This window comes from Oncorhynchus mykiss, chromosome 21 (genome assembly GCF_057628025.1).
Source record: "Oncorhynchus mykiss isolate SJ-2025 chromosome 21, ASM5762802v1, whole genome shotgun sequence".
NCBI lineage: Eukaryota > Metazoa > Chordata > Actinopteri > Salmoniformes > Salmonidae > Oncorhynchus > Oncorhynchus mykiss.
Window position 1 is genome coordinate 54,678,920 of NC_143042.1, and position 21,081 is coordinate 54,700,000.

Here is a 21,081-nt window from a genome sequence, read left to right on the forward strand (position 1 = left end):
CTAAATGGGAACATATAGACATACAGTACCAGTCGATAGTTTGGACACACCTACTCATTCAAGGGTTTCTGTTTATTTTTGTAAACTATTTTCTACATTGTAGAATAATAGTGAAGACATCAAAACTATGAAATAACACATATGGAATCATGTAGTAACCAACAAAAACTTTGCCTTGATGACAGCTTTGCACACACTTGTCATTCTCTCAACCAGCTTCATGAGGTAGTCACCTGGAATGCATTTCAAAGAACAGGTGTGACTTGTCAAAAGTAAATGTGTGGAATTTCTTTCCTTCTTAATGTGTTTGAGCCAATCAGTTGTGTTGTGACAAGGTAGGGGTGGTATACAGAAGATAGCCCTATTTGGTAAAATACCAAGTCCATATTATTGCAAGAACAGCTCAAATAAGCAAAGAGAAACAACTGTCCATCATTACTGTAAGACATGAAGGTCAGTCAATTCTGAGAATTTAAAGATCTTAGAAAGTTTCTTCAAGTGCGGTCGCAAAAACCATCAAGCGCTATGATGAAACTGTCTCTCATGAGGACCGCCACAGGAAAGGAAGACCCAGAGTTACCTCTGCAGCTGAGGATAAGTTCATTAGAGTTACCAGCCTCAGAAATTGCAGCCAAAATAAATGCTTCACAGAGTTCAAGTAACAGACACATCTCAACATCATCTGTTCAGAGGAGACTGTGTGAATCAGGCCTTCATGGTCGAATTGCTGCAAAGAAACCACCACTAAAGGACACCAATAATAAGAAGAGACTTGTTTGGCCCAAGAAACACGAGCAATGGACATTAGACCGGTGGAAATCTGTCCTTTGGTCTGATGAGTCCATATGTTTTTGGTTCCAGGCGCCGTGTCTTTGTGAGACGTGGTGTGGGTGAACGGATGATCTCTACATGTGTATTTCCCACCGTGAAGCATGGAGGAGGAGGTGTGATGGTGCTTTGCTGGTGACACTGTCTGTGATTTATTTAGAATTCAAGGCAAACTTCACCAGCATGGCTACCACAGCATTCTGCAGCGATATGCCATCCCATCTGGTTTGGGGTTAGTGGGAATATAATTTGTTTTTCAACAGAGAGGACAATGACCCAACACACCTCCAGGCTGTGTAAGGGCTTTATGACCAAGAATGAGAGTGATGGAGTGCTGCATCAGATGCCCTGGCCTCCACAATCCCCTGACCTCAACCCAATTGAGATGGTTTGGGATGAGTTGGACCGCAGACGGAAGGAAAAGCAGTCAACGAGTGCTCAGCATGTGTGGGAACTCCTTCAAGACTGTTGGAAAAGCATTCCAGGTGAAGCTGGTTGAGAGAATGCCAGGAGTGTGCAAAGCTGTCATGAAGGCAAAGAGTGGCTATTTGAAGAATCTCAAGTATAACATATATTTTAAATGTAACACTTTTTTTGGTTACTACATGATTCCATATGTGCTGTTTCATAGTTGTCATGTCTTCACTATTATTCTATAATGGAGAAAGATAAATAAAAACCTTTGAATGAGTAGGTGTGTTCAACCATTTGACTGGTACTGTGTATGGTCTGAGCGCACTCTACAGCAGTGTTCTCTTAATAAAGTTGTTGGTAACGGGCTAGTAAATGTCAACCTGAGAGATGTATGGGAGGAGAGAGAGACAGATGTTGCTGTGTCAAACAGAGAGATGTATGGGAGGAGAGAGAGACCAGGCCAGATGTTACTGTGTCAAACAGAGAGATGTATGGGAGGAGAGAGAGACAGATGTTGCTGTGTCAAACAGAGAGATGTATGGGAGGAGAGAGAGACCAGGCCAGATGTTACTGTGTCAAACAGAGAGATGTATGGGAGGAGAGAGAGATGTTGCTGTGTCAAACAGAGAGATGGAAGGGAGGAGAGAGAGACAGATGTTGCTGTGTCAAACTGAGAGATGTATGGGAGGAGAGAGAGACAAGGCCAGATGTTGCTGTGTCAAACTGAGAGATGTATGGGAGGAGAGAGAGATGTTGCTGTGTCAAACAGAGAGATGTATGGGAGGAGAGAGAGACCAGGCCAGATGTTGCTGTGTCAAACAGAGAGATGTATGGGAGGAGAGAGAGATGTTGCTGTGTCAAACAGAGAGATGTATGGGAGGAGAGAGAGACAGATGTTGCTGTGTCAAACTGAGAGATGTATGGGAGGAGAGAGAGACAGATGTTGCTGTGTCAAACAGAGAGATGTATGGGAGGAGAGAGAGATGTTGCTGTGTCAAACAGAGAGATGTATGGGAGGAGAGAGAGACAGATGTTGCTGTGTCAAACAGAGAGATGTATGGGAGGAGAGAGAGACAGATGTTGCTGTGTCAAACAGAGAGATGTATGGGAGGAGAGAGAGACAGATGTTGCTGTAAAAAGTAAATTACAGAACATACTTTTACTTATGTAAAAGCTAAGATGTTTTATCCAACTGGGCCCAGTCCTCTCTCTCACAAACAGACACACAGGCACATGCATGCATGTTTACACACACGCACGCACGCACGCACGCACACACACACACACACGACATTTACATTTGTACTTTTACTCTTTGTACATCATTACATCACCGTATATAGACATATGACATTTGAGTGTAATGTTTACTGTTCATTTTTTGGTTTATTTCACTTTTCTTGATCTATTTCACTTGCTTTGGAAATGTAAACAGATGTTTCCCAATGCCAACACAGCCCTTTGAATTGAGAGAGAGAGGGAGAGGGAGAGATGGAGACAGAGAGAGAGGGAGATGGAGAGGGAGAGATGGAGACAGAGAGAGAGGGAGATATGGAGACAGAGAGAGGGAGAGATGGAGAGAGGGAGAGGGAGAGATGGAGACAGAGAGAGGGAGAGGGAGAGATGGAGACAGAGAGAGGGAGAGATGGAGACAGAGAGAGAGGGAGACAGAGAGAGGGGCTTAAAACTTATGGCTTGGGGGCAGTATTTCTGGATGAGAAGTGTGCCCAAAGTAAACTGCCTGTTACTAAGGCCCAGAAGCTAGGACATGCATATATTTGGATAGAAAACACTATAAAGTTTCCAAAACTGTTAAAATACTGTCTGTGAGTATAACAGAACTGATATGGCAGATGAAAACCTGAGGAAAATCCATCCAGGAAGTGGGATATTTTTGATTTGGCTACATTTCTATTGAACGCCTATACTGTGTGTAATGGGATAGGACCCAGATTGCAGTTCCTATGCCTTCCACTAGATGTCAACAGTCTTTAGACATTGTTTCAGGCTTGTATTCTGAGAAATGAAGAAGAATGCGATCTTTCTGTCAGTGGACTGTAGAATGAAGCAGAGCTGGTTTGCGTGTGTGAGCGAGCGATTGCGCGCCCTTCGTTGTTTTTATCATTTCTATTGAATACGCTATTGTCCGGTTTAAATATGATTGATTATTGATTATTTAGACAATAGACAACCTGAGGATTAATCATAAACATCGTTTGACATTTTTCGACACAATTTACCAGGACACATTCGTCTGGATATTGTGACCATCCATTGAGCCAGTGGAACACCAAACACAACGAAAATAAAGAGGGGCTTTATGGAACAAAACGTTTATTGTGTAACAGGGACTCTTGTGACTGCCACCAGATGAAGCTCATCAAAGGTAAGTGATTCATTTTATCGCTTTTTCTGACTTTTGTGATTCCTCTACGACTAATGTCTGCATGCTTTTGTGATTCCTCTACGACTAATGTCTGCATGCTTTTGTAATTCCTCTACGACTAATGTCTGCATGCTTTTGTAATTCCTCTACGACTAATGTCTGCATGCGTTTGTAATTCCTCTACGACTAATGTCTGCATGCGTTTGTAATTCCTCTACGACTAATGTCTGCATGCTTTTGTGATTCCTCTACGACTAATGTCTGCATGCTTTTGTAATTCCTCTACGACTAATGTCTGCATGCTTTTGTAATTCCTCTACGACTAATTTCTGCATGCGTTTGTAATTCCTCTACGACTAATGTCTGCATGCTTTTGTGATTCCTCTACGACTAATGTCTGCATGCGTTTGTAATTCCTCTACGACTAATGTCTGCATGCTTTTGTAATTCCTCTACGACTAATGTCTGCATGCTTTTGTAATTCCTCTACGACTAATGTCTGCATGCGTTTGTAATTCCTCTACGACTAATGTCTGCATGCGTTTGTAATTCCTCTACGACTAATGTCTGCATGCTTTTGTAATTCCTCTACGACTAATGTCTGCATGCGTTTGTAATTCCTCTACGACTAATGTCTGCATGCTTTTGTAATTCCTCTACGACTAATGTCTGCATGCTTTTGTAATTCCTCTACGACTAATGTCTGCATGCGTTTGTGATTCCTCTACGACTAATGTCTGCATGCTTTTGTAATTCCTCTACGACTAATGTCTGCATGCGTTTGTAATTCCTCTACGACTAATGTCTGCATGCGTTTGTAATTCCTCTACGACTAATGTCTGCATGCTTTTGTAATTCCTCTACGACTAATGTCTGCATGCTTTTGTAATTCCTCTACGACTAATGTCTGCATGCTTTTGTAATTCCTCTACGACTAATGTCTGCATGCTTTTGTAATTCCTCTACGACTAATGTCTGCATGCGTTTGTAATTCCTCTACGACTAATGTCTGCATGCGTTTGTAATTCCTCCACGACTAATGTCTGCATGCTTTTGTGATTCCTCTACGACTAATGTCTGCATGCTTTTGTAATTCCTCTACGACTAATGTCTGCATGCTTTTGTAATTCCTCTACGACTAATGTCTGCATGCGTTTGTAATTCCTCTACGACTAATGTCTGCATGCGTTTGTAATTCCTCTACGACTAATGTCTGCATGCTTTTGTGATTCCTCTACGACTAATGTCTGCATGCTTTTGTAATTCCTCTACGACTAATGTCTGCATGCTTTTGTAATTCCTCTACGACTAATGTCTGCATGCGTTTGTAATTCCTCTACGACTAATGTCTGCATGCTTTTGTGATTCCTCTACGACTAATGTCTGCATGCGTTTGTAATTCCTCTACGACTAATGTCTGCATGCTTTTGTAATTCCTCTACGACTAATGTCTGCATGCTTTTGTAATTCCTCTACGACTAATGTCTGCATGCTTTTGTAATTCCTCTACGACTAATGTCTGCATGCTTTTGTAATTCCTCTACGACTAATGTCTGCATGCGTTTGTGATTCCTCTACGACTAATGTCTGCATGCGTTTGTAATTTCTCTACGACTAATGTCTGCATGCTTTTGTAATTCCTCTACGACTAATGTCTGCATGCGTTTGTAATTCCTCTACGACTAATGTCTGCATGCTTTTGTAATTCCTCTACGACTAATGTCTGCATGCGTTTGTAATTCCTCTACGACTAATGTCTGCATGCGTTTGTAATTCCTCTACGACTAATGTCTGCATGCGTTTGTAATTTCTCTACGACTAATGTCTGCATGCGTTTGTAATTCCTCTACGACTAATGTCTGCATGCGTTTGTAATTCCTCTACGACTAATGTCTGCATGCTTTTGTAATTCCTCTACGACTAATGTCTGCATGCTTTTGTAATTCCTCTACGACTAATGTCTGCATGCTTTTGTAATTCCTCTACGACTAATGTCTGCATGCTTTTGTAAGCGGGCCGCTGTCCTCAGATGATCGCTATGGTAACGAGAAGTTCATCTTTAAGCCGATGTATAACACGTGTATTTTTTCTGAATGTTTGTTACGACTATTTCTGTATTTTGAATTTGGCGCTCTGCAATTTCACCGGATGTTGTCGAGGCGGGTCGCTAGCGGAACGCCTGCGCCAGAGAGGTTAAACATTCAGCACTCAGTCAGTCAGTCAGTCCACTCATCCATCCCATCGTCAAGCTGTGTGTTTGTCCCCTCCCCTCTCCGCCCCCAAACCTGACGTGTGTGTAGGACCACGCCCAGTCTCTCTCTCACACCGGTTGAGTGTTGTTTACATTGTTATGCAGGGAGCATCACACAGAGAGACTCCAGGAGGTACTGCTGTGATACTGCTGTGGTACTGCTGTGGTACTGCTGTGATACTGCTCTGATACTGCTATGGTACTGCTGTGGTTCTGCTCTGATACTGCTGTGGTACTGCTCTGATACTGCTGTGGTACTGCTCTGATACTGCTCTGATACTGCTGTGGTACTGCTGTGGTACTGCTGTGGTACTGCTGTGATATTGCTGTGGTACTGCTGTGATAGTGCTGTGGTTCTGCTCTGATACTGCTGTGGTACTGCTGTGGTTCTGCTCTGATACTGCTGTGGTACTGCTCTGATACTGCTGTGGTACTGCTCTGATACTGCTCTGATATTGCTGTGGTTCTGCTCTGATACTGCTGTGGTCCTGCTCTGATACTGCTGTGGTACTGCTCTGATACTGCTGTGGTACTGCTCTGATACTGCTGTGGTACTGCTCTGATACTGCTGTGGTACTGCTGTGATACTGCTGTGGTACTGCTCTGATACTGCTGTGGTTCTGCTCTGATACTGCTGTGGTACTGCTCTGATACTGCTGTGGTACTGCTCTGATACTGCTGTGGTACTGCTCTGATACTGCTGTGGTCCTGCTCTGATACTGCTGTGGTACTGCTCTGATACTGCTGTGGTACTGCTCTGATACTGCTGTGGTACTGCTGTGATACTGCTGTGGTACTGCTCTGATACTGCTCTGATACTGCTGTGGTTCTGCTGGCGTGTGAGAGCTGTTTAGGATTTTGTCTGCTGGGTAAACTGTGCCCTTCTACTCTACTACTACTACACTACTACTACTCTACTCTGCACGTTGTAAACTTGTGTGTGTTTGTAAAAATGTGTACACTATGAGAACTTTAAAAGTGTGAGAGAGAGGTATTTTATTCATTGATTAATTCCTATGGCGACTGTCAGTATCTTTTTAAATCAAATCCAAATTGCATTCATCACATGAGCCGAATACAACAGGTTCAGACCTCACAGTGAAATGCTGACTGACCAGCCCTTAACCAACAGGTGTAGATAGACCTCACAGTGAAATGCTGACTGACCAGCCCTTAACCAACAGGTGTAGATAGACCTCACAGTGAAATGCTGACTGACCAGCCCTTAACCAACAGGTGTAGATAGACCTCACAGTGAAATGCTGACTGACCAGCCCTTAACCAACAGGTGTAGATAGACCTCACAGTGAAATGCTGACTGACCAGCCCTTAACCAACAGGTGTAGATAGACCTCACAGTGAAATGCTGACTGACCAGCCCTTAACCAACAGGTGTAGATAGACCTCACAGTGAAATGCTGACTGACCAGCCCTTAACCAACAGGTGTAGATAGACCTCACAGTGAAATGCTGACTGACCAGCCCTTAACCAACAGGTGTAGATAGACCTCACAGTGAAATGCTGACTGACCAGCCCTTAACCAACAGGTGTAGATAGACCTCACAGTGAAATGCTGACTGACCAGCCCTTAACCAACAGGTGTAGATAGACCTCACAGTGAAATGCTGACTGACCAGCCCTTAACCAACAGGTGTAGATAGACCTCACAGTGAAATGCTGACTGACCAGCCCTTAACCAACAGGTGTAGATAGACCTCACAGTGAAATGCAGTGTGTTGTGTTGTAGTGTGTTGTGTTGTGGTGTGTGTGTCGTGTTGTGTTGTTAAAGTGTGTTGTGTTGTGGTGTGTGTGTTGTGTTGTGGTGTGTGTGTTGTGTTGTAGTGTGTTGTGTTGTGTGTTGTGTTGTGGTGCTATGGTGTGTGTTTGTTGTGTTGTGGTGTGTGTGTTGTGGTGTGTTGTTGTGGTGTGTTGTTGTGGTGTGTGTGTTGTGGGGTGTGTGTTATGTTGTGATGGGTGTGTTGTTGTGGTTTGTGTGTTGTGGTGTGTCCTCTTGTGTAACTTCAGTAGTTGGTGATCACAGAACAAACTGGGAGATATTCTCTAGTGTGGTGTGTTGTTGTGTGTCTAACTTCAGTAGTTGGTGATCACAGAACATTCTCTAGTCTAATGGGCTGTCTCTATTCTCTAGTCTAAAGGGCTGTCTATATTATTTAGTCTAATGGGCTGTCTCTATTCCCTAGTCTAATGATCTGTCTCTATTCCCTAGTCTAATGATCTGTCTCTATTCTCTAGTCTAATGGGCTGTCTCTATTCTCTAGTCTAATGGGCTGTCTCTATTCTCTAGTCTAATGGGCTGTCTCTATTCTCTAGTCTAATGGGCTGTCTCTATTCTCTAGTCTAATGGGCTGTCTCTATTCTCTAGTCTAATGGGCTGTCTCTATTCTCTAGTCTAATGGGTTGTCTCTATTCTTTAGTCTAAAGGGCTGTCTCTATTCTCTAGTCTAATGGGCTGTCTCTATTCTCTAGTCTAATGGGCTGTCTCTATTCTCAAACACTCTGACACCCATATTCTCACCTTGTTACCAAACACCTTCCCACCATCTCATCTGTCTTTCCAAACACCATCTCACCATCTCATCTGTCTTACCAAACACCTTCCCCCATCTCATCTGTCTTACCAAACACCTTCCCCCCATCTCATCTGTCTTACCAAACACCTTCCCATCTGTCTTACCAAACACCTTCCCACTATCTCATCTGTCTTACCAAACACCTTCCTATCTGTCTTACCAAACAACTTCCCACTATCTCATCTGTCTTACCAAACACCTTCCCCCATCTCATCTGTCTTACCAAACACCTTCCCGCCTGTCTTACCAAACACCTCCCCACCATCTCATCTGTCTTACCAAACACCTTCCCGCCTGTCTTACCAAACACCTCCCCACCATCTCATCTGTCTTACCAAACACCTTCCCATCTGTCTTACCAAACACCTTCCCATCTGTCTTACCAAACACCTTCCCACCATCTCATCTGTCTTACCAAACACCATCTCATCTGTCTTACCAAACACCTTCCCATCTGTCTTACCAAACACCTTCCCATCTGTCTTACCAAACACCTTCCCCCATCTCATCTGTCTTACCAAACCCCTTCCTATCTGCCTTACCAAACACCTTCCCCCATCTCATCTGTCTTACCAAACACCTTCCCATCTGTCTTACCAAACACCTTCCCACTATCTCATCTGTCTTACCAAACACCATCTCATCTGTCTTACCAAACACCTTCCACCATCTCATCTGTCTTTCCAAACACCTTTCCACCATCTCATCTGTCTTACCAAACACCTTCCCATCTGTCTTACCAAACACCTTCCCACCATCTCATCTGTCTTACCAAACACCTTCCCATCTGTCTTACCAAACACCATCTCATCTGTCTTACCAAACACCTTCCCATCTGTCTTACCAAACACCTTCCCACCATCTCATCTGTCTTACCAAACACCTTCCCATCTGTCTTACCAAACACCATCTCATCTGTCTTACCAAACACCTTCCCATCTGTCTTACCAAACACCATCTCATCTGTCTTACCAAACACCATCTCATCTATCTTACCAAACACCTTCCCATTCCGCCGAGACTGTATATGTGTTTGTTCTCTTAAAGGGAGGCTATTAGTCAGTTTTGAAGCCTTTTCCCCATCGTAGCCTCGTGACCTCTGTGGAGCCTATTGACTGTAGTACCAGTTATCACCACAGTGTGACAGCAGAGGCCTGTAGCAACACAGACCCATCAGCATCACTTAGACAGCAGAAGAAACATTAGGGAGGTTGTCCAACTGAATGCCTTCAACTGAAGTGTGTTTTCCGCATTTAACCCAACCCCTCTGATTCAGAGAGGTGTGTCTTCCCCATTTAACCCAACCCCTCTGATTCAGAGAGGTGTGTCTTCCACATTTAACCCAACCCCTCTGAATCAGAGAGGTGTGTCTTCCACATTTAACCCAACCCCTCTGATTCAGAGAGGTGTGTCTTCCCCATTTAACCCAACCCCTCTGATTCAGAGAGGTGTGTCTTCCATATTTAACCCAGCCCCTCTGAATCAGAGAGGTGTGTCTTCCACATTTAACCCAACCCCTCTGAATCAGAGAGGTGTGTCTTCCACATTTAACCCAACCCCTCTGATTCAGAGAGGTGTGTCTTCCACATTTAACCCAACCCCTCTGATTCAGAGAGGTGTGTCTTCCATATTTAACCCAACCCCTCTGATTCAGAGAGGTGTGTCTTCCACATTTAACCCAACCCCTCTGATTCAGAGAGGTGTGTCTTCCACATTTAACCCAACCCCTCTGATTCAGAGAGGTGTGTCTTCCACATTTAACCCAACCCCTCTGATTCAGAGAGGTGTGTCTTCCACATTTAACCCAACCCCTCTGATTCAGAGAGGTGTGTCTTCCACATTTAACCCAACCCCTCTGATTCAGAGGTGTGTCTTCCACATTTAACCCAACCCCTCTGATTCAGAGAGGTGTGTCTTCCACATTTAACCCAACCCCTCTGATTCAGAGAGGTGTGTCTTCCACATTTAACCCAACCCCTCTGATTCAGAGAGGTGTGTCTTCCACATTTAACCCAACCCCTCTGATTCAGAGAGGTGTGTCTTCCACATTTAACCCAACCCCTCTGATTCAGAGAAGTGTGTCTTCCACATTTAACCCAACCCCTCTGATTCAGTGAGGTGTGTCTTCCACATTTAACCCAACCCCTCTGATTCAGAGAGGTGTGTCTTCCCCATTTAACCCAACCCCTCTGATTCAGAGAGGTGTGTCTTCCACATTTAACCCAACCCCTCTGATTCAGAGAGGTGTGTCTTCCACATTTAACCCAACCCCTCTGATTCAGAGAGGTGTGTCTTCCACATTTAACCCAACCCCTCTGATTCAGAGAGGTGTGTCTTCCACATTTAACCCAACCCCTCTGATTCAGAGGTGTGTCTTCCACATTTAACCCAACCCCTCTGATTCAGAGAGGTGTGTCTTCCACATTTAACCCAACCCCTCTGAATCAGAGAGGTGTGTCTTCCACATTTAACCCAACCCCTCTGATTCAGAGAGGTGTGTCTTCCACATTTAACCCAACCCCTCTGATTCAGAGAGGTGTGTCTTCCCCATTTAACCCAACCCCTCTGAATCAGAGAGGTGTGTCTTCCACATTTAACCCAACCCCTCTGATTCAGAGAGGTGTGTCTTCCACATTTAACCCAACCCCTCTGATTCAGAGAGGTGTGGGGGGCTGCCTTAATCAACATCTATGTCTTTGGCACAAGTGGAACAGTGGGTTAACTGCCTTGCTCATCGGCTGAACGTCAGATTTTTACCTTGTCATCTCGGGGATTCGATCCAGCAACCTTCCGGTTACTGGACCAACGCTCTAACCACTAGACATTAACATATACAGCTGAACAACTACTGAGTCGAGGTGGGGAGAATTAGGTGAGGTGAGTTGAGGTGGACGAGGTGTGTTGGGGAGAATTAGGTGAGGTGAGGTGGGGAGAATTAGGTGAGTTGAGGTGGACGAGGTGAGGTGGGGAGAATTAGGTGAGGTGGGGAGAATTAGGTGAGGTGGGGAGAATTAGGTGAGGTGAGGTGGACGAGGTGAGGTGGGGAGAATTAGGTGAGTCGGGGAGAATTAGCTGAGGTGGGGAGAATTAGGTGAGGTGAGTTGAGGTGGACGAGGTGAGGTGGGGAGAATTAGGTGAGGTGGGGAGAATTAGGTGAGGTGAGTTGAGGTGAACGAGGTGAGGTAAGGAGAATTAGGTGAGTTGAGGTGGGGAGAATTAGGTGAGTTGAGGTGGACGAGGTGAGTTGAGGTGGGGAGAATTAGGTGAGGTGGGGAGAATTAGCTGAGGTGGGGAGAATTAGGTGAGGTGAGTTGAGGTGGACGAGGTGAGGTGGGGAGAATTAGGTGAGGTGGGGAGAATTAGGTGAGGTGAGTTGAGGTGAACGAGGTGAGGTAAGGAGAATTAGGTGAGTTGAGGTGGGGAGAATTAGGTGAGTTGAGGTGGACGAGGTGAGGTGGGGAGAATTAGGTGAGGTGGGGAGAATTAGGTGAGGTGGGGAGAATTAGGTGAGGTGAGGTGGGGAGAATTAGGTGAGGTGGAGAGAATTAGGTGAGGTGGGGAGAATTAGGTGAGGTGAGGTGGGGAGAATTAGGTGAGGTGGGGAGAATTAGGTGAGGTAGGGAGAATTAGGTGAGGTGAGGTGAGGAGAATTAGGTGAGGTGAGTTGGTGAGGTGGGGAGAATTAGGTGAGGTGAGTTGGATGAGGTGAGGTGGGGAGAATTAGGTGAGGTGAGGTGGGGAGAATTAGGTGAGGTGAGGTGGGGAGAATTAGGTGAGGTGAGTTGGACGAGGTGAGATGGGGAGAATTAGGTGAGTTGAGGTGGACGAGATGAGGTGGGGAGAATTAGGTGAGGTGGGGAGAATTAGGTGAGTTGAGGTGGACGAGGTGAGGTGGGGAGAATTAGGTGAGGTGGGGAGAATTAGGTGAGGTGAGTTGAGGTGGACGAGGTGAGGTGGGGAGAATTAGGTGAGGTGAGGAGAATTAGGTGAGGTGAGGTGGGGAGAATTAGGTGAGGTGAGGTGGGGGAATTAGGTGAGGTGGGGAGAATTAGGTGAGGTGAGGTGAGGTGGGGAGAATTAGGTGAGGTGGGGAGAATTAGGTGAGGTGAGGAGAATTAGGTGAGGTGAGGTGGGGAGAATTAGGTGAGTTGAGTTGGACGAGGTGAGGTGGGGAGAATTAGGTGAGGTGAGGTGAGGAGAATTAGGTGAGGTGAGTTGGACGAGGTGAGGTGAGGAGAATTAGGTGAGTTGAGTTGGACGAGGTGAGGGGGAGAATTAGGTGAGGTGAGGTGAGGAGAATTAGGTGAGGTGAGTTGGACGAGATGAGGTGGGGAGAATTAGGTGAGGTGAGGTGGGGAGAATTAGGTGAGGTGAGGTGGGGTGAATTAGGTGAGGTGAGATGGGGTGAATTAGGTGAGATGGGGAGAATTAGGTGAGGTGAGGTGGGGTGAATTAGGTGAGGTGAGATGGGGTGAATTAGGTGAGATGGGGAGAATTAGGTGAGTTGAGGTGGGCGAGGTGAGGTGGGGAGAATTAGGTGAGGTGGGGAGAATTAGGTGAGGTGGGGAGAATTAGGTTAGGTGAGGTGAATGAGATGATTGGATGAGATGGGGGGAGGTGACTGAGATTAGGTGAGGTGCGGTGAATTAGGTGAGATGAATGAGATGAGATGAGGTGAGGTGACTGAGATGAGATGAATTAGGTGCTTTCTTTGAACTTAGGAGGTAATAAGGCTGAGAAATTGGGGTTAGATTGTGTCTTGAGATGCTAGTCAGATATTGATGTGTGTGTGTCAGTGTGTGTGTGTCAGTGTGTGTGTGTGTGTTAGTGTGCGTCTGTCAGTGTGTGTGTTTATCAGTGAGTGTGTGTGTTGAGGTGATAGTCAAATATTGATGTATGTGTGTGTGTGTGTCAGTGTGTGTGTGTGTGTGTGTGTGTGTGTCTGTCAGTGTGTGTGTGTGTCAGTGTGTGTGTGTCAGTGTGTGTTAGTGTGTGTCAGTCAGTGTGTGTGTGTGTCAGTGTGTGTGTGTGTCAGTGTGTGTGTGTGTGTGTTAGTGTGTGTCTGTCAGTGTGTGTGTGTTAGTGTGTGTGTGTCAGTGTGTGTGTGTGTCAGTGTGTGTGTCAGTGTGTGTGTGTCAGTGTGTGTGTGTGTGTCTGTCAGTGTGTGTGTGTGTCAGTGTGTGTGTGTTAGTGTGTGTCAGTCAGTGTGTGTGTGTGTCAGTGTGTCAGTGTGTGTGTTAGTGTGTGTCTGTCAGTGTGTGTGTGTTAGTGTGTCAGTGTGTGTGTACCTGACACCATTCACTTTACAGAAGCCCCCACACAACCTGTTCAGATGACTCTGTTCTTCATATAGTTGCTGCTTGTGTATCTGATCTGGCAGCCCGGCCAGGTCCTTCTCAGTCCAAGGCTGCGTCCCTAAGGGCAGTGAACTACTTTTGACCAGGCCATAAGACTCAAGGCAGTGCACTATATAGGGAATAGGGCTCTGGTCTAAAGTAGTGCACTATATAGGGAATAGGGCTCTGGTCTAAAGTAGTGTTCTACATAGGGAATAGGGTTCCATAGGGCTCTGGTCTAAAGTAGTGCACTATATAGGGAATAGGGCTCTGGTCTGTAGTAGTGCACTATATAGGGAATAGGGTTCTATAGGGCCCTGGTCTAAAGTAGTGCTCTATATAGGGAATAGGGCTCTGGTCTATAGTAGTGCACTATATAGGGAATAGGGTTCTATAGGGCCCTGGTCTAAAGTAGTGCTCTATATAGGGACTAGGGCTCTGGTCTAAAGTAGTGCACTATATAGGGAATAGGGTTCTATAGGGCCCTGGTCTAAAGTAGTGCACTATATAGGGAATAGGGCTCTGGTCTATAGTAGTGCACTATATAGGGAATAGGGCTCTGGTCTATAGTAGTGCACTATATAGGGAATAGGGCTCTGGTCTGTAGTAGTACCACTATATAGGGAATAGGGCTCTGGTCTAAAGTAGTACCACTATATAGGGCTCTGGTCTAAAGTAGTGCACTATATAGGGAATAGGGCTCTGGTCTAAAGTAGTGCACTATATAGGGAATAGGGCTCTGGTCTAAAGTAGTACCACTATATAGGGAATAGGGCTCTGGTCTAAAGTAGTGCACTATATAGGGAATAGGGCTCTGGTCTAAAGTAGTACCACTATATAGGGAATAGGGCTCTGGTCTAAAGTAGTGTACTATATAGAGAATAGGGCTCTGGTCTATAGTAGTACCACTATATAGGGAATAGGGCTCTGGTCTAAAGTAGTGCACTATATAGGGAATAGGGCTCTGGTCTAAAGTAGTACCACTATATAGGGAATAGGGCTCTGGTCTAAAGTAGGGTACTATATAGGGAATAGGGCTCTGGTCTAAAGTAGTGTACTATATAGGGAATAGGGCTCTGGTCTAAAGTAGTGCACTATATAGGGAATAGGACTCTGGTCTAAAGTAGTGTACTATATAGGGAATAGGGCTCTGGTCTAAAGTAGTGCACTATATAGGGAATAGGACTCTGGTCTAAAGTAGTGTACTATATAGGGAATAGGGCTCTGGTCTAAAGTAGTGCACTATATAGGGAATAGGACTCTGGTCTAAAGTAGTGTACTATATAGGGAATAGGGCTCTGGTCTAAAGTAGTGCACTATATAGGGAATAGGGCTCTGGTCTAAAGTAGTGTACTATATAGGGAATAGGGCTCTGGTCTAAAGTAGTGCCACTATATAGGGAATAGGGCTCTGGTCTAAAGTAGTGCCACTATATAGGGAATAGGGCTCTGGTCTATAGTAGTACCACTATATAGGGAATAGGGCCCTGGTCTAATGTAGTGCAATATATAGGGAATAGGGCTCTGGTCTAAAGTAGTGCCACTATATAGGGAATAGGGCTCTGGTCTAAAGTAGTGCACTATATAGGGAATAGGGCTCTGGTCTAAAGTAGTGCACTATATAGGGAATAGGGCTCTGGTCTAAAGTAGTGCCACTATATAGGGAATAGGGCTCTGGTCTAAAGTAGTGCAATATATAGGGAATAGGGCTCTTGTCTATAGTAGTACCACTATATAGGGAATAGGGCTCTGGTCTAAAGTAGTGCACTATATAGGGAATAGGGCTCTGGTCTAAAGTAGTGCCACTATATAGGGAATAGGGCTCTGGTCTAAAGTAGTGCAATATATAGGGAATAGGGCTCTGGTCTATAGTAGTACCAATATATAGGGAATAGGGCTCTGGTCTATAGTAGTACCACTATATAGGGAATAGGGCTCTGGTCTATAGTAGTACCACTATATAGGAAATAGGGCTCTGGTCTAAAGTAGTGCACTATATAGGAAATAGGACTCTGGTCTAAAGTAGTGTACTATATAGGGAATAGGGCTCTGGTCTATAGTAGTACCACTATGTAGGGAATAGGGTTCTATAGGGCTCTGGTCTAAAGTAGTGCACTATATAGGGAATAGGGCCCTGGTCTAAAGTAGTGTACTATATAGGGTATAGGACTCTGGTCTAAAGTAGTGCACTATATAGGGAATAGTGCTCTGGTCTAAAGTAGTGCACTATATAGGGAATAGGGCTCTGGTCTATAGTAGTACCACTATATAGGGAATAGGGCTCTGGTCTAAAGTAGTGTACTATATAGGGAATAGGGCTCTGGTCTATAGTAGTACCACTATATAGGGAATAGGGCTCTGGTCTAAAGTAGGGCACTATATAGGGAATAGGGCTCTGGTCTAAAGTAGTACCACTATATAGGGAATAGGGCTCTGGTCTAAAGTAGTGCACTATATAGAGAATAGGGCTCTGGTCTAAAGTAGTGCACTATATAGGGAATAGGGCTCTGGTCTAAAGTTGTGCACTATATAGGGAATAGGGCTCTGGTCTAAAGTAGTGCACTATATATAGGGAATAGGGCTCTGGTCTATAGTAGTACCACTATATAGGGAATAGGGCTCTGGTCTATAGTAGTACCACTATATAGGGAATAGGGCTCTGGTCTATAGTAGTACCACTATATAGGGAATAGGGCTCTGGTCTAAAGTAGTGCAATATATAGGGAATAGGGCTCTGGTCTATAGTAGTACCAATATATAGGGAATAGGGCTCTGGTCTATAGTAGTACCACTATATAGGGAATAGGGCTCTGGTCTATAGTTGTACCACTATATAGGGAATAGGACCCTGGTCTATAGTAGTACCACTATATAGGGAATAGGACCCTGGTCTATAGTAGTACCACTATATAGGGAATAGGACCCTGGTCTATAGTAGTACACTATATAGGGAATAGGGCTCTGGTCTAAAGTAGTGCACTATATAGGGAATAGGGCTCTGGTCTAAAGTAGTGCACTATATAGGGAATAGGGCTCTGGTCTATAGTAGTGCACTACATAGGGAATAGGGCTCTGGTCTAAAGTAGTGCACTTTATAGGGAATAGGGCTCTGGTCTATAGTAGAGCACTACATAGGGAATAGGGCTCTGGTCTAAAGTAGTGCACTATATAGGGAATAGGGCTCTGGTCTATAGTAGTACCACTATATAGGGAATAGGGCTCTGGTCTAAAGTAGTGCACTATATAGGGAATAGGTTTCTGGTCTAAAGTAGTGCACTACATAGGGAATAGGTCTCTGGTCTATAGTAGTACCACTACATAGGGAATAGGGCTCTGGTCTATAGTAGTGCACTACATAGGGAATAGGGCTCTGGTCTATAGTAGTACCACTATATAGGGAATAGGGCTCTGGTCTAAAGTAGTGCACTACATAGGGAATAGGGCTCTGGTCTAAAGTAGTACCACTACATAGGGAATAGGGCTCTGGTCTATAGTAGTGCACTACATAGGGAATAGGGCTCTGGTCTATAGTAGTACCACTATATAGGGAATAGGGCTCTGGTCTATAGTAGTGCACTACATAGGGAATAGGGCTCTTGTCTATAGTAGTACCACTATATAGGGAATAGGGCTCTGGTCTATAGTAGTACCACTATATAGGGAATAGGGCTCTGGTCTATAGTAGTACCACTATATAGGGAATAGGGCCCTGGTCTAAAGTAGTACCACTATATAGGGAATAGGGCTCTGGTCTATAGTAGTACCACTATATAGGGAATAGGGCTCTGGTCTATAGTAGTACCACTATACAGGGAATAGGACCCTGGTCTATAGTAGTACCACTATATAGGGAATAGGACCCTGGTCTATAGTAGTACCACTATATAGGGAATAGGACCCTGGTCTATAGTAGTAACACTATATAGGGAATAGGACGCTGGTCTATAGTAGTACCACTATATAGGGAATAGGGCTCTGGTCTAAAGTAGTGCACTACATAGGGAATAGGCCTCTGGTCTATAGTAGTACCACTATATAGGGAATAAGGCTCTGGTCTATAGTAGTACCACTATATAGGGAATAGGGCTCTGGTCTATAGTAGTACCACTATATAGGGAATAGGGCTCTGGTCTATAGTAGTACCACTATATAGGGAATAGGGCTCTGGTCTATAGTAGTACCACTATATAGGGAATAGGGCTCTGGTCTATAGTAGTACCACTATATAGGGGATAGGGCTCTGGTCTATAGTAGTACCACTATATAGGGAATAGGGCTCTGGTCTATAGTAGTACCACTATATAGGGAATAGGGCTCTGGTCTATAGTAGTACCACTATATAGGGAATAGGGCTCTGGTCTATAGTAGTACCACTATATAGGGAATAGGGCTCTGGTCTAAAGTAGTGCACTATATAGGGAATAGGGCTCTGGTCTAAAGTAGTGCACTATATAGGGAATATGGCTCTGGTCTAAAGTAGTACACTATATAGGGAATAGGCCTCTGGTCTAAAGTAGTGCACTATATAGGGAATAGGGCTCTGGTCTAATGTAGTGCACTATATAGGGAATAGGGTCCTGGTCTAAAGTAGTGCACTATATAGGGAATAGGGCTCTGGTCTAAAGTAGGGCACTATATAGGGAATAGGGCTCTGGTCTATAGTAGTACCACTATATAGGGAATAGGGCTCTGGTCTATAGTAGTACCACTATATAGGGAATAGGGCCCTGGTCTATAGTAGTACCACTATATAGGGAATAGGGCCCTGGTCTATAGTAGTACCACTATATAGGGAATAGGGCCATGGTCTATAGTAGTACCACTATATAGGGAATAGGGCCCTGGTCTAAAGTAGTGCACTATATAGGGAATAGGGCTCTGGTCTAAAGTAGTACCACTATATAGGGAATAGGGCTGTGGTCTAAAGTAGTGCACTATATAGAGAATAGGGCTCTGGTCTAAAGTAGTGCACTATATAGGGAATAGGGCTCTGGTCTAAAGTAGTGCACTATATAGGGAATAGGGCTCTGGTCTAAAGTAGTGCACTATATATAGGGAATAGGGCTCTGGTCTAAAGTAGTACCACTATATAGGGAATAGGGCTCTGGTCTAAAGTAGTGCACTATATAGAGAATAGGGCTCTGGTCTAAAGTAGTGCACTATATAGGGAATAGGGCTCTGGTCTAAAGTAGTGCACTATATAGGGAATAGGGCTCTGGTCTATAGTAGTACCACTATATAGGGAATAGGGCTCTGGTCTATAGTAGTACCACTATATAGGGAATAGGGCTCTGGTCTATAGTAGTACCACTATATAGGGAATAGGGCTCTGGTCTAAAGTAGTGCAATATATAGGGAATAGGGCTCTGGTCTATAGTAGTACCAATATATAGGGAATAGGGCTCTGGTCTATAGTAGTACCACTATATAGGGAATAGGGCTCTGGTCTATAGTTGTACCACTATATAGGGAATAGGACCCTGGTCTATAGTAGTACCACTATATAGGGAATAGGACCCTGGTCTATAGTAGTACCACTATATAGGGAATAGGACCCTGGTCTATAGTAGTACACTATATAGGGAATAGGGCTCTGGTCTAAAGTAGTGCACTATATAGGGAATAGGGCTCTGGTCTAAAGTAGTGCACTATATAGGGAATAGGGCTCTGGTCTATAGTAGTGCACTACATAGGGAATAGGGCTCTGGTCTAAAGTAGTGCACTTTATAGGGAATAGGGCTCTGGTCTATAGTAGAGCATTACATAGGGAATAGGGCTCTGGTCTAAAGTAGTGCACTATATAGGGAATAGGGCTCTGGTCTATAGTAGTACCACTATATAGGGAATAGGGCTCTGGTCTAAAGTAGTGCACTATATAGGGAATAGGTTTCTGGTCTAAAGTAGTGCACTACATAGGGAATAGGTCTCTGGTCTATAGTAGTACCACTACATAGGGAATAGGGCTCTGGTCTATAGTAGTGCACTACATAGGGAATAGGGCTCTGGTCTATAGTAGTACCACTATATAGGGAATAGGGCTCTGGTCTAAAGTAGTGCACTACATAGGGAATAGGGCTCTGGTCTATAGTAGTACCACTACATAGGGAATAGGGCTCTGGTCTATAGTAGTGCACTACATAGGGAATAGGGCTCTGGTCTATAGTAGTACCACTATATAGGGAATAGGGCTCTGGTCTATAGTAGTGCACTACATAGGGAATAGGGCTCTTGTCTATAGTAGTACCACTATATAGGGAATAGGGCTCTGGTCTATAGTAGTACCACTATATAGGGAATAGGGCTCTGGTCTATAGTAGTACCACTATATAGGGAATAGGGCCCTGGTCTAAAGTAGTACCACTATATAGGGAATAGGGCTCTGGTCTATAGTAGTACCACTATATAGGGAATAGGGCTCTGGTCTATAGTAGTACCACTATATAGGGAATAGGACCCTCGTCTATAGTAGTACCACTATATAGGGAATAGGACCCTGGTCTATAGTAGTACCACTATATAGGGAATAGGACCCTGGTCTATAGTAGTAACACTATATAGGGAATAGGACCCTGGTCTATAGTAGTACCACTATATAGGGAATAGGGCTCTGGTCTAAAGTAGTGCACTACATAGGGAATAGGCCTCTGGTCTATAGTAGTACCACTATATAGGGAATAAGGCTCTGGTCTATAGTAGTACCACTATATAGGGAATAGGGCTCTGGTCTATAGTAGTACCACTATATAGGGAATAGGGCTCTGGTCTATAGTAGTACCACTATATAGGGAATAGGGCTCTGGTCTATAGTAGTACCACTATATAGGGAATAGGGCTCTGGTCTATAGTAGTACCACTATATAGGGAATAGGGCTCTGGTCTATAGTAGTACCACTATATAGGGAATAGGGCTCTGGTCTATAGTAGTACCACTATATAGGGAATAGGGCTCTGGTCTATAGTAGTACCACTATATAGGGAATAGGGCTCTGGTCTAAAGTAGTGCACTATATAGGGAATAGGGCTCTGGTCTAAAGTAGTGCACTATATAGGGAATATGGCTCTGGTCTAAAGTAGTACACTATATAGGGAATAGGCCTCTGGTCTAAAGTAGTGCACTATATAGGGAATAGGGCTCTGGTCTAATGTAGTGCACTATATAGGGAATAGGGTCCTGGTCTAAAGTAGTGCACTATATAGGGAATAGGGCTCTGGTCTAAAGTAGGGCACTATATAGGGAATAGGGCTCTGGTCTATAGTAGTACCACTATATAGGGA